Source organism: Bufo bufo, chromosome 1 (genome assembly GCF_905171765.1).
Source record: "Bufo bufo chromosome 1, aBufBuf1.1, whole genome shotgun sequence".
In the NCBI taxonomy this organism is placed as follows: Eukaryota; Metazoa; Chordata; class Amphibia; order Anura; family Bufonidae; genus Bufo; species Bufo bufo.
In genome coordinates, this window is record NC_053389.1 from 690202470 (window position 1) to 690215870 (window position 13401).

Below are 13401 nucleotides of genomic sequence, written 5' to 3' on the forward strand. Positions count from 1 at the left end.
TCCCAGGAGAGTAGAGAAGTACAAGAGGAGTCCTAAGAGAGTAGTCAGGTGGGAGCCGAGGTCACAATACCAGGACGGATGCACAGTACAGGAGGAGCAGGCAAAGGATCGTCAGGGAACAGAATCAGGTGAGTATTCAGTAGTCCAACAAATAGCCAGGAACCTAGAAATTAACAGGCAACCTGTGGCTAGCAGGCTGCCTGTATTTATAGTGGGGAGTGAGGGTCATGTGACATGGCCAGCGTCACATGACCGACAGACCAACCAGTTGAGCACTGAGTGATCAGCTCGGCGCTCAAGGCAGACTTAGGAGCAGGGAGCCACCCAGCAATAAAGCCGCCCTGGGAATGAGGTCAAACACAGATCCTCATTCCCAAAGCTAAGCAACAGGTCTGCGGGTAATGGGGAACCGAGTGCACCTTCGGAACCCCGTTACAATATAGTAAGCCTGTATAAGCAAGGTCATCATCTTATAATCATAAGAAGTGTTTGCATATATATGGAAATCACAAACACAATAAATCGATAGATATAAATAAAAATATATAAGAAAGTAGATTCATAAAATAACGGTAATGACGATAGATAACGGAAATGGTGATGAATAGGATATATGTGTAAGGATACGTATAAAAATGAATAAAATATATAATTAAATACATATGTAAATATATATACGTAAATAAATATATATACAAACAGCGAAACCATCTGCATAAAAATGATATAAATGTGATGATAAAATAGTAAATTTGTGGAAATGCTAATTTAATAGGTAGACAATAAATGGATAGATAAATAAATAAATAGGTATCATGCTGAGGATATACAGTGGGGCAAAAATGTATTTTGTCAGCCACCAATTGTGCAAGTTCTCCCACTTAAAAAGATGAGAGAGGCCTGTAATTTTCATCATATGTATACCTCAACTATGAGAGACATAATGAGAAAAAAAATCCAGGAAATCAAATTGTCTGATTTTTAAAGAATTTATTTGCAAATTATGGTGGAAAATAAGTATTTGGTCAATAACAAAAGTTAATCTCAATACTTTGTTATACAACCTTTGTTGGCAATGACAGAGGTCAAACGTTTTCTGTAAGTCTTCACACACTGTTGCTGGTATTTTGGCCCATTCCTCCATGCAGATCTCCTCTAGTGCAGTTATTATTTTGAGCTGTCGCTGGGCAACACGGACTTTCAACTCCCTCCAAAGATTTTCTATGGGGTTGAGATCTGGAGACTGGCTAGGCCACTCCAGGACCTTGAAATGCTTCTTACAAAGCCACTCCTTTGTTGCCTAGGCGGTCTGTTAGGGATCATTGTCATGCTGAAAGACCCAGCCATGTTTCATCTTCAATTCCCTTGCTGATGGAAGGAGGTTTTCACTCAAAATCTCACGATACATGGCCCTATTCATTCTTTCCTTTACACAGATCAGTTGTCCTGGTCCCTTTGCAGAAAAACAGCCCCAAAGCATGATGTTTCCACCCCTATGCTTCACAGTAGATATGGTGTTCTTTGGATGCAACTCAGCATTCTTTCCCTCCAAACACGACAAGTTGAGTTTTTACCAAAAAGTTCTAATTTGGTTTCATCTGACCATATGACATTCTCCCAATTCTCTTCTGGATCATCCAAATGCTCTCTAGCAAACCGAGGGAGATTATAAGTGGTCTTGTATGTCTTCCATTTTATAATAATTGCTCCCACAGTTGATTTCTTCACACCAAGCTGCTTGCCTATTGCAGATTCAGTCTTCCCAGCCTGGTGAAGGTCTACAATTTTGTTTCTGGTGTCCTTAGACAGCTCTTTGGTCTTGGTCATAGTGGAGTTTGGAGTGTGACTGTTTGAAGTTGTGGACAGGTGTCTTTTATACTGATAACAAGTTAAAACAGGTGCCATTAATACAGGTACTGAGTGGAGGACAGAGGAGCCTCTTAAGGAAGAAGTTACAGGTCTGTGAGAGACAGAAATCTTGCTTGTTTGTAGGTGACCAAATACTTATTTTACTGAGGAATTCATAGTTGAAGTGTACCTATGATGAAAATTACAGGTCTAGCTCATCTTTTTAAGTGGGAGAACTTGCATAATTGGTGGATGACTAAATACTTTTTTGCCCCACTGTACATCTTCATGGATAAAAAAAAGGATACTTGTTCAAGCGGAGTTACTTTAAGACCAATTGGGTCACCATCGTGTGCGGTTGCGAAATGTCTAGACACACTGTGGGTCATAATTTTTCTACTGATATTGGACCGGTGCTCGTTTATCCATTCCCGCAGCATTTGTGTAGTGCGGCCTACATAGAAAAGGTTACAGGGGCATTATAATAAATATATTATATTCGTGCTGCCACACGTTATATGGTGTAGGAACTGTATTTTATCCTTGGGATGTGGTATTTGGACCTCTCCTATGTCACAGGTAATCATGCTACAGCACTTATACTTGCGTGCCCCGCATTTGAAGGAACCTTTAGTTTCTGTAGTATTGGAAGTTTTTTTTGGAGGCAAGGAATTTTTCCGTTCGGGAAATGGGGGGGGTGACCAAATTCTTAGGGCATGAGGGAGCCAACATATTCTTCAGGGTTTTTGCCCTGCGGAATGTGAGGTTGGGCTGTCTGGGAATATCCTTACCTAAAATAGGGTCCTTTTGTAAGACTGCCTAATGTTTGGTTAAAATTTGTCGGATAAGTTTGTGGTTGCGACTATATCTTGTTATCAGACATTGTTTGAAGGGGTATGGGGGAATCCTTTTACTAGTTTTTGGCACTAGACTTTCTTTCTGGCTGATTCTAAGGGTTCTGTTTTTAGATTCTTTAATAAGCTGAGGGGATAACCCTTTTCAATGAACCTGGTACCTAGGAGGTCTATCTGTTCTCTCATTATGGTGTCATCTGAAAAATTCTGATGGGGGGGGGAGGGAAAGAAAAGGTGATTTGGTACAAGATAATAACAATGAGGGCAGAATGTAAGACAAAGTGAGACTGGGAGGACAGCCAGAGACTGAACCTTTCAACAACATAGTGAACGACAGGTCAATATTAATCTATCATGTCGTAGACCTGAGCCAAAAAGCAGGCCCTCTGGAAGACAAATAGCTACCAAACTATTAGCGGAGCAAGTCCTATCAAGCAGGTTTTTTCTCGCTCTGCCGGCCCTTGGCTTGGGGGGACTTGAATCGCTTGACCAAATGCCATTCGTCCCTCGCCGGTAATGATGGTAACTTGTGGTCTTCTGGTAAAGGGAGCCATGAGGGTATGTCCAGTGGAGGGATATTCAAAATATCCCATAAGGCTTTCAGCTCAGCTGGATGACGTATGGCGACCTGCTTGCCGTCGATGGACACCTGTAACCCAAACAGGGTATAGCCAATGGAACGGGTGTTTTTTGGACCACAGAAATTCTGTGAGCGGCCGGAGGGCCTTGCGCTTCGTCAGGGTACTTGCAGAGAGGTCCTGGAATAGTTGTATCTTGCTATTCTCAAGCTTGATTTCTCCTTTGCCTCTTGCCGAGGACAAAATGGCCGCCGTGTCGCAGAAGTCCAATTGGCCGCAGATGATGTCTCGTGGCGGGGCATTCAATTCCAGTCTGGGGCGCAAGGCCCTGTGCTCCCTTTCCACAAAAATCACATTTGCCTTCTCCGCTCCCACAATGGAAGCAAAGATTTGATGGACCGTGTGCAGGATCGCATCCGACTGGATGGATTACGGTACCCTGCGGATGCGCACGTTCTTTCTCCTGATCATCCAGGTGAAGGTACATAGCATTGATGTGGTCCTGGAGCTCCTTTGCTTGAGTTTGTAAGGCATAGCTATGGTGTACTATCGCGGACTGCGATTCTTCAAGGGCTGAGACCCTATGGCCAGTTTGTTTTATGTCCGCCTTGATAGCACTAAGTTCCTGCAGCACTGGCTCAAGTGCAGCAGATAGCGAGTCTCCGATAAAGGACCTAGTAAAGGAAGATGAGTCACGCTTACTATGGGTTTCAGACGGAGCACAAGAGCTATCCCCGTCAGAGTCCTCTGGATCAGCTTGAGCGATAGTGGCGGTCGGCGCCATCTTGGGTCTGGCGCCGAGCGGAGACATCTTTTTTAGGTATTTATCCAGCTCCGATTGTCTCCCAAGTTTGCGAGGGGTGTCTTAGTGGTCTCTGGACTTATCTTTCGCAGCCTTGCCCATAAGAAAGCAGGCAAGTAACCTCTCAGCCACTTAATATGAGTGCTGCTTTCAGGAGCTCAACAATCAGGCGTCCCACTCCTGCGCAGCTAGCTCCACCCCCTCCAAAATGGGTGTTTTTTTAATAACAGAATAGAACACCAGTGTCTAACACCAGTGTCTTACTGAACCCATTAGTAGACAAAGATATAGATATCACTTGCATGGAATATAAGAGAAAGTATGATTTGCCTCTCCTAGATCCTACATGGCTGGAGAACCTCTCGCTGACCTCTTCCAGACCTCCCCCAAAATTCCTCTCTTATCTGTATTCTCAATTACTCCTGGACCCCTCCTCTGATAAGCCGCCATACTTAAAAGCCTATGTGCGGGAGCTTTGAATTAATATATCGGACCTAGAGGCCAAAACTATCCTATTACACTCCCATGGTTTCTCTAGAAGCATACGTCTGCAGGAAAATTTGTTAAAAATTCTCAAGCGCTGTTACAGGATCCCTGACTTTCTATATAGGGCAAACTTGCTTTCTGAAGACACATGCTGGAGATGTCTCGATGGAAAGGGCTCGCTCTCGCACATCTGGTGGTTCTGTCTGTCTCTGAGCCGCTTCTGGAAAGAGGTGGAGGGCCACATTAATACGATTTGTAAGATTAGCGTTAAACTTTCCCCAGAGCCTATACTGTTGTGGAGGCCTCAGATGGATTTGACGCCATCTGCCGACAATTTACCCACACATCTCTTAGCAGCAGCAAAGATCTTGGTTCCGCCGGGATGGAAGGAGACAGAACCCCAACAATAAGGGATTAGTTAGAATAAATACACCAAATCTGACTTATGGAGGAGGCAGTGGGATGGAATATGGGCAGAAGGGCTGCCTTTCTCAAAACCTGGCAACCTTATTTAGTTTTCCATGCTAAGAGAATCAGGATAGGTCTCAGCTGAGATCCCCTATCTCCTTTGGCCTTTCTCCCCCCCTCCTTTCTTGGGAGACAATATATTTTTCTTACATTTTCCATTGACATGGACGCTACTATTTATTGCTACATGGACTCTTAGATTTTGTTGCCCCTTAGGAAGCACCGAAGTTCATCAATGGACTAGCCTTATCTGATTATATATCACGTATGGGATTACATGCTCGCCTTTGTACTGCACTACTTTAAATAGATAACTCAACTTAAAGCTTGTAGATGTTCCCAGGGCCGGACTGGCCATAGGGCAGACCGGGCATTTGCCCGGTGGGCCGGACTGCCTGCTGGGCCGGGCTGAACACAATCAGCTTAGCGTTAGCCGGCTGAGTTTTTTAAAATTTTTTATTAATGTGGCAGCAGCCGGGCAGGAGTGGAGATGAGCGCATCCATTGTGGAAGCGCTCATCTCCATATTCATCTGTATCGCCGTCCCCAGGACAGCGATACAGATGAATGGAGCAGGGAAGAGGCGTCTCCATTGCCCATTCCTCTGATAGGCTACAGGCACTAGGCCTGTAGCCTATCAGGGGCTGATGCAGGCGGAGCGATGACGTCATCGCGGGCCGCCCGGGCCGTACAGCGCAGGACACAGTCCGGAAGAGGCCTTCATCGCATCGCTGACAGCAGCATGGAGGTAAGTATATGAGTTTATTGTTTTTATTATTTAATTTTATACTATACTGTGGCAAGAAGGGGGGTGGGGGCCCTATATACTCCTGGCACAATATAGGGGGGGGTCGGCACTATGGAGAAGACGGGAAGAACTATGGGGCCATATATACTGGAACAATATGGGGGGCACTATGGGGCCCTATATACTGGCACAATATGGGGGGGACACTATGCAGAAAAGGGGAAGCACTATGGGGCCCTATATACTGGCACAATATGGGGGGGTCGGCATATGGAGAAGAGGGGAAGCACTATGGGGCCATATATACTGGGACAATATGGGGGGGCTATATACTGGCACAATATGGGGGGCACTATGGAGAAGAGGGGAAGCATTATGGGGCCCTATATACTGGCACAATATGGGGGGGCACTATGGGGCCCTATATACGGGCACAATATGGGGGGGACACTATGCAGAAGAGGGGAAGCACTATGGGGCCCTATATATTGGCACAATATGGGGGGGTCGGCACCATGGAGAAGAGGGGAACCACTATGAGGCCATATATAATGGCACAATATGGGGGGGCCTATATACTGGCACAATACGGGGCACTATGGAGAAGAGGTGAAGCACTATTGGGGGCCTATATACTGGCACATTATGAGGGGGCTATGCCTGTCCTGTGCAATGTGCGCCTCCCCCCAAGCCCCTCCTATGCACCGCGTCCCAAGTGTAGGAATGCCGAGTGGTGTAGTGAGGCCTAAATGTCTCTTTATGCGTGTCACGGTGCTCCTACCTGGATACCGCTGGACCCCAGGCTTTGGCTCCGGAACAATAAATAAGGGGAATAATGGAGGGATTGAAAAGAATAACTTGAGTCCAGACCTTGAGATGAAGTTCAGTGGCAGCTTTACTTGAATAAACGTTTCTTCAAACAGTTTACAGGCTTTGTCTTGTTTCCAGCAGGCTTTAGAATTAAACTGGCAGGCAAACTCAACTCTGCTCTATCCTTCTCTTTGACACTGCTGTACTGACAGGCTGGCTGTATAACTTAGCTTCTTCTGTATGCTGCACTTCTTCTCTGTAGTCTTAGGTTATGCCAGGGAACTTTCCTCCTGGCTCCTGAGGCTTCAAGCTTTGGCCTCCATGGCCAGCAGATCTTAAGGTGCTGTGACTGGCATGGGCATGTCCAGCAGAGACATGCCCCTGCACACTCTTCCCCTTGCAGGGGGTAAGCTGGTACTAACTGGAACTATCTGGTCCCCACCCTTCCTGCAGGAAGTAGGACTAGCCCAATTCTCTCCAGAGGGAGGCTAGAATGGAATGGAGAGTTTAATTCTACTTAAATACAGCTCTGCAGTGTTTGCTGACACCTGCTGGTGAACCAGGCATGAACATAACAGTTGCAGAAAGATATTAGGAATGCACATTGTGGAGGACCTGGACAAAATACATACGTAACATTGTTTTAGCCCAATAAAGAAAGTAGCAGCGTGCAGGAGTGGTAACACCACTGTGGGGTGTTACACCTGCACTGTGGTGGTGCTGTCTTAACGTGTTTCCCCTCACCTTGCAGCAGAGTGTGCATAGTTTAATTGCTTGATCACTCTGCCTCTGTGGTCCTCATGGCCTAGATGAGCATGATATAGATCACTCATCACTCTCTTCTTTTTAAACTGATCTAACTCTGCCCCTCCATTGACATGAAGTTGGACCAGCCAAGTTCTACCAATAAGGGAGGAATAGGAGGGCAAGCCCCATTTCTGCTGCCAAACACTGCCAATAATACCCCATCTGCTGGTGTACAAGGTGTATAACATGTCATTACATTACATTGCATTACACTACAACAATTTACAATACTAGTACTCCCAGGTCTTGAGAACTACACCTGGAACATTTCCACGTGCTTAGCAGAAGGAAATTTGGTGTCAAAACGCCCTTTACATGTCCTGCCATTAACAGCCAGCCACCATCACTTTGTTTGCATTAATAGGAAGCCTGTACTGCTATGGACTGGAACTGTATCATCTGTCTTAACCAATGAACCCGGTTCTGTTTGAGAACCCATGATAGTTAAGTTTGAGTATGGAGACCTCATGGTGAGCTCTTCAATTCTACATTTTCTGTGGAGCAACACACTGTCCTAATTGCTGGTGAGATGATCTGGGGAGCCATCGCATATGACGGTGACTCTTGCAGTAATACGAGGGACACTAACAGCAGAGCGATATGTGCAGGACATCATGCGGACACATGTGTTCCTCTCATGCAGGGCTTCCAACTGCCATATTTCAGCAGGATAATGCCAGCAAACAGCAAGGGTTTGACAGGTCTCTTCCAGATTACAACACTTCCTTGTCCTGCCCTGTCACCTGATTTTTTAAGAATTTATAGGACCTGCTGGGATGTCAGCTTCAGCAACCTACATATGTGCAGGATTTACTGGCCCAGCCGCGACATCTATAGGTAAATGTGCCACAGGATACCATACAGAATCTGTATGCCTCCATACCAAACTGTATCTCATCCTATATCCTGGCTAGAGGAAGCCTAACAGGGTCCTAGAGTCTCCTCTTCCACGATAAAGTTATCCTTTCACTCTAATATTATGATCACTTACATTTATCATCATTACATTCACACATACAAAGTTTCATTCCATTCCAACAACTCCTTTTTGGTGCACTATGTTTTTTTTAGCAATGAGTATATTTTTATTTCATGTATATTTAAGTACTATTTAAATTGTCCTATACATTGCATAGTAATATTTTGGCAGGATAACATATTTCTAATTATAAATATACAGAATAAAAGTTTTTGACTCTGCTTATTCCCTCTTTGGCCTCATGCACAAGGCCGTTCCGTGCATGTAGGGCCGCAATTTTCGGATCCCCAAAGCACGGGCAACATCCGTGCGGATTCCGCAGAGGGATCCAGATGGTGCAATACAGGTACGGCCGGACAACGGCCGTGTGCATGAGGCCTTACTCTGTTACTCTATGTAGTGTTGTATTGTAAGGTTCTGGTAGCTATCCTGGACATGAAGGTTGGTTTGCACAGGCCCAGACTAAGGACCCCTTTACACTGTCCTATCATTGGGGCTGAAGATTTATAAGGACTATCATTCTTGTTAAATGCCGGCACCTATTCATAACTTCGGCAGATTCACCGCCAGTTTTAGGGTTAATAAGACCGGTGTCTAAAATGCCGGTCTTAATAAATGACCCCCATAGACTTTTAAAAAAAAGAGGGAAGGAAAGTCGCCATTGCCATCTAGGAGTTCTGAATGTATAAATTCTGTATCATAATTGTGTAGTCTGATGCTATAATATACATAATGGGGATCATTTATCAAACTGGTGTAAAGTAGAACTGGCTCATTTGTCCATAGAAACCAATCAGATTCCTCCTTTCATTTTCCGAAGGAGCAGTCTAAAATGAAAGGTGGAAATCTGATTGGTTGCTATGGACAACTAAGCCAGTTCTACTTTACACCAGTTTTTATAAATAACCCCAAAATCCTTATGACTTTATTAAAGTTTTACTAAAAGTGGCATTGCCCTTTAAACATTACTGCTCTATATACAGTTCTTCATTCAGACTAGATCTCGGATGACATCAGCAGTAGAAAGAAGCCCCGCCCCCTTAGAATACTGAAGCTGTGTGACATCACAATGCTGTGTAGAGGCTTCTATGTGTTGGGGTGCACTGGATTCTTTTGAGGGTTAGTTGTTGGAGACAATGGATTTGAGAAGAATTGCTCTTCTATTGCTATTATTTTTTACATTTTATGTTCATGGAAAGCCCACAAAAACACCTGCAGGTAATGGATATTATCACTGGGGGTTCATCTTACTGAATGCTGGGGCTGAATATTGTATTTATCCTTACATGATTACGGGTCCTAGAGGCAAACCTGGCTGGTATCTCTGTGGCTTGGAGCTCAGGTTATAGGACAGTGGGCTGTGTGCGGCATTGTAGCTGAGCCCCATTTACTTGGATGGCGCTAAACTGCAATACCGTACAAAACCCCTGGACAAGAGGGAAGATATTTCAGAAAGAAAGCTGCAAGGTTTCTAATCTTATTCAATGGCCTTAAATGATGACATTTTCTCTGTAGTCACCACTAGTGGGCACTTACTAAATACTGATTTATTGTTATCTTCTGTCTCCTCGTGTCCCCGTTTTGGGGTTCAGCTGCCGCTATTATTGTTTTCATGTCTTTATTTTCCTTCATTCTTTCATGGACAGTGACTTTCCCAGGATCAGAGAGGACAACCCCCGGTCCTGACAGCGCCGGTGCAAATAACAGTGAGTAGTCAAATCCTTCCTCTCCTAATTCTACTCTCATCATCCTCTACCAAGCCCTGACTGTAGTGGAGGAGAACAGCCACTAAGCTGCTCCTTTGGGGGATCAGTCCTATAATGTGATGCTGGAACATATAATGATGTGCCCCTTATCCAGACGTTACCAGCCCACAGTTCAGCAATTACTCCCTCCATGCCCATCCAAGCTGCCAGTGCCTACCTGCTGGAGTCCTCATGAAGGGCACTACTGGCATCAGGAGGATCTAGAGATGTTGGAAAATGTCTTGTAGAATATGTTCTCTATGATAAGAATTGATAACGAGCATCTTGTGTCTTTATTACCAGTCATGTACCGCGTTGTCCTGCCTCTAGGCATATTTCTATTGGTTGCCGGTGCGATTATCATCTTTTGCTGGTGAGTTTCCAATTTTTTTCTACTCTACACATCACATTATTCTCTATACACTGTACTGTCTGACCTACAGGGGACGCAGTAACTACTGCAGCAAGGTTATAATACAGGGGCCGGATGGGGCAGGGATACAATCAGGTAACCGCACATTATGATGTGATATAGACTATGGCACTATATCCTTCCTGCCTGTTACATACTGAACCTTTATAACTCACCCCCTGTAGTGGGGGAGGGGGGTCATGGGCATATTCTGATGGGGAACTGAAGATTGTCATCTGTACCGACTCATGTCAGGACATTTCTCTGTCTCACAGTTACAAGTACAAGGCCTGGCGCCGGCGTGAACAAAAACAGGCAACTGATCTAGTGATGGTTCGAGTGGAGAAGCCAGGTAATAATTTCTATATAATAACATATATAAGCGGGGTACAGGCAGAGCTTAGGGTTACCTCTCATATCTGCTCATCACACACATTGGGGTCCTTCTTTTACCCCAGAATTCAGAGATGAGACACCTCATGTCTGCTGATTAGCTGCATCGCTATATTACTCCATTGCTCACAATATTAAAAGGATAGATTCTGTTATATCTACTATCTGCTGATGGTTTCCTTCTCATTTATTAGTTGATCAAAAACCTGTAGTGAAAATTAAGGAAAACAACATCAGACCACAAATGGATAACATCAAGAAAGAAATGCCGATTATTAAAAGACTTAAAGCTGCCAAAAAAGAGGAGGAGAAAATTATGAAGAGAACATCTAAAACAGAGGAGGAAAAGATCATGGAGGTAACATTCAAAACAGAGGAGGAGAAAATCATGAAGGTAACATCTAAAACAGAGGAGGAGATCACAAAGAGAACATCCAAAACAGAGAAGGAGAAGATCACTATGAGAACATCCCGCCTGAACCGGTTCCGTAAATGGATTAAAAAAAGGACCCAAAAGAAGAACACCTGCTGCAGCTGCCGGTCCATGGACTAAATGGAGTTAGCTTAGTACCATCATGCCCATTAGTCCGTAAGCCCTGGAACAACATCTACAGTGGCCATATCTGTCTGTCTGTCTCTCAGTTTGTCTGTCTTTCTGTATGTCTGTCTTCCCCTCTATCTGTCCCCCTGTCTGTCTATCTATCGTCGAATACATAGGTAGATTGGCGACACCTGGAGGGGGTGTACATTTCATCTACATTTTTTAAATGTAGGTGAGATGAAAAATCCAGGAAAGTTGGGTTTCCTCAGTAAATTTTCTTTACTGAGGATTTTAGTACCTTTGTTTTCCGGGCCTGGATTTCTTTGGAATGGCAGGTAGGTTGGCAGTGGGACCTGCCATTCCCTCCCCCTCCAGTACATCCCCCCCTTCCCCCCAATTACCCCAGGCAATGCTGCTGGACTCCTTACTGGTGCATAAAACTGTTGACAAGCCCAGTCAAGGTCTAAGTCTAGGAAGGCACAGTAGCCCCAATGGAACGTCTGTGCTCTGAATACTGTTATCTGTGAACTGATCTCTATGTGATGTCACTGTTTTGTTGCTGGACCAAATAAAGCCAAGTTATATTTTTAATCTCTGAAGCCTCTGAATGTTGTCATTGCTAACCCCCATCCCATATATACCGATCCCAACAATATCTACACTATTGGTTGGAATGATCCATCCGGAATCAGTGACTGGCTCTGTTACTTAGTTCATACAAGCGGTACAGCAGGATCTACTGACATGAATAAGAGATCTGCTACTAGCATTGTTCCAGCTGGTTCTAGACTCTAGAAAATAAGCTGTACAGAGGACCACTGCCCCAGACCTGTCATGGTCTTACCTGCTTGCTGCTCTCCTTCGTTTGACATGTGCTGGCGGCCATCTTGGGTCCTGGGTTTCTTGTAGCCTTCCACCCTGCGGCTCCTCCTTCCCCTGGGAGGAGCTGGATGCCTAGCTCATATATATAGGAGGTCTGTGGCTTCAGTTCCTTGCTTGGTCCTCTTGTGTTCACATGCTTCTAAGACTGCTGCTGCTGCTGCTTCTGGTTCCTGATCCTGGCTTCGTCTGACTACCCTGCTGGTTCCTGATCCTGGCTTCGTCTGACTACCCTGCTGGTTCCTGATCCTGGCTTCGTCTGACTACCCTGGTGGTTCCTGATCCTGGCTTCGTCTGACTACCCTTCTGGTTCCTGACCTCTGGCTTCGCAAAGACTCTGCTCGGTTTCACCATCCGTTTGGACTTTTGCTTTACAGCTTTATTTTCAATAAAGCCTTCTATTTTCACTTATCTCTTGTTGTACGTCTGGTTCATGGTTCCCTGACATTAGGACCAAGCCATGAATTCTGACGGTACAGGGCCATCCTCGCTACCCACGCTGGTTGCCAGACTTGATCAGCAGGATCACCTGTTGGGTCGGTTCGCTGTGGCGTTGCAAACCCTGCTTGAACGCACGGCTCATTTCGCTCCCGTTGCCGATGGGTCGGTTGTCGCTCCTGGGCTCGCTCCTACTGCCGCTCCGGTTGTTGCGCCAGAGTCTACCCCGACACCTGTTGTTGCGCCTGTGGTGTTTCGGGGTATGACCGGTTCTGCCCCTCTTCCACAGCGCTTTGGGGGAGAGCCAACTCAGTGCCGAGGTTTCCTTAACCAGGTGGGCATTTATTTCGAGTTGCTGCCACATGCCTTTCCTACTGAGAGATCAAAGGTGGGCTTCTTGATCTCGCTGCTCTCGGACAAGGCCTTGGCCTGGGCCAGCCCTTTATGGGAGAACAACAATCCGGTGGTTGCCGAGTTTTCCGGTTTTGTTGCTTCTCTTCGGAAGGTATTCGATGTGCCGGCTCGTGCTGCCTCTGCTGCGAAGCTCCTTATGTCCATCAGACAGGGTTCACGATCCGTAGCTGAATACGCCATTGAGTTTCGTACCCTGGCAG

At 45.4% G+C, this 13401-nt stretch overlaps 1 long non-coding RNA gene across 1 annotated transcript; it reads left to right on the forward strand.

Annotated features, from left to right (window-relative positions):
- Positions 1-10021: 10021 nt before the first annotated feature.
- Positions 10022-10870, forward strand: LOC120985949. The gene is made up of 3 exons (XR_005775607.1): positions 10022-10085; positions 10428-10497; positions 10812-10870. It is a non-coding gene; the product is annotated as an uncharacterized LOC120985949 (long non-coding RNA).
- The last annotated feature ends 2531 nt before the right edge of the window (positions 10871-13401 follow it).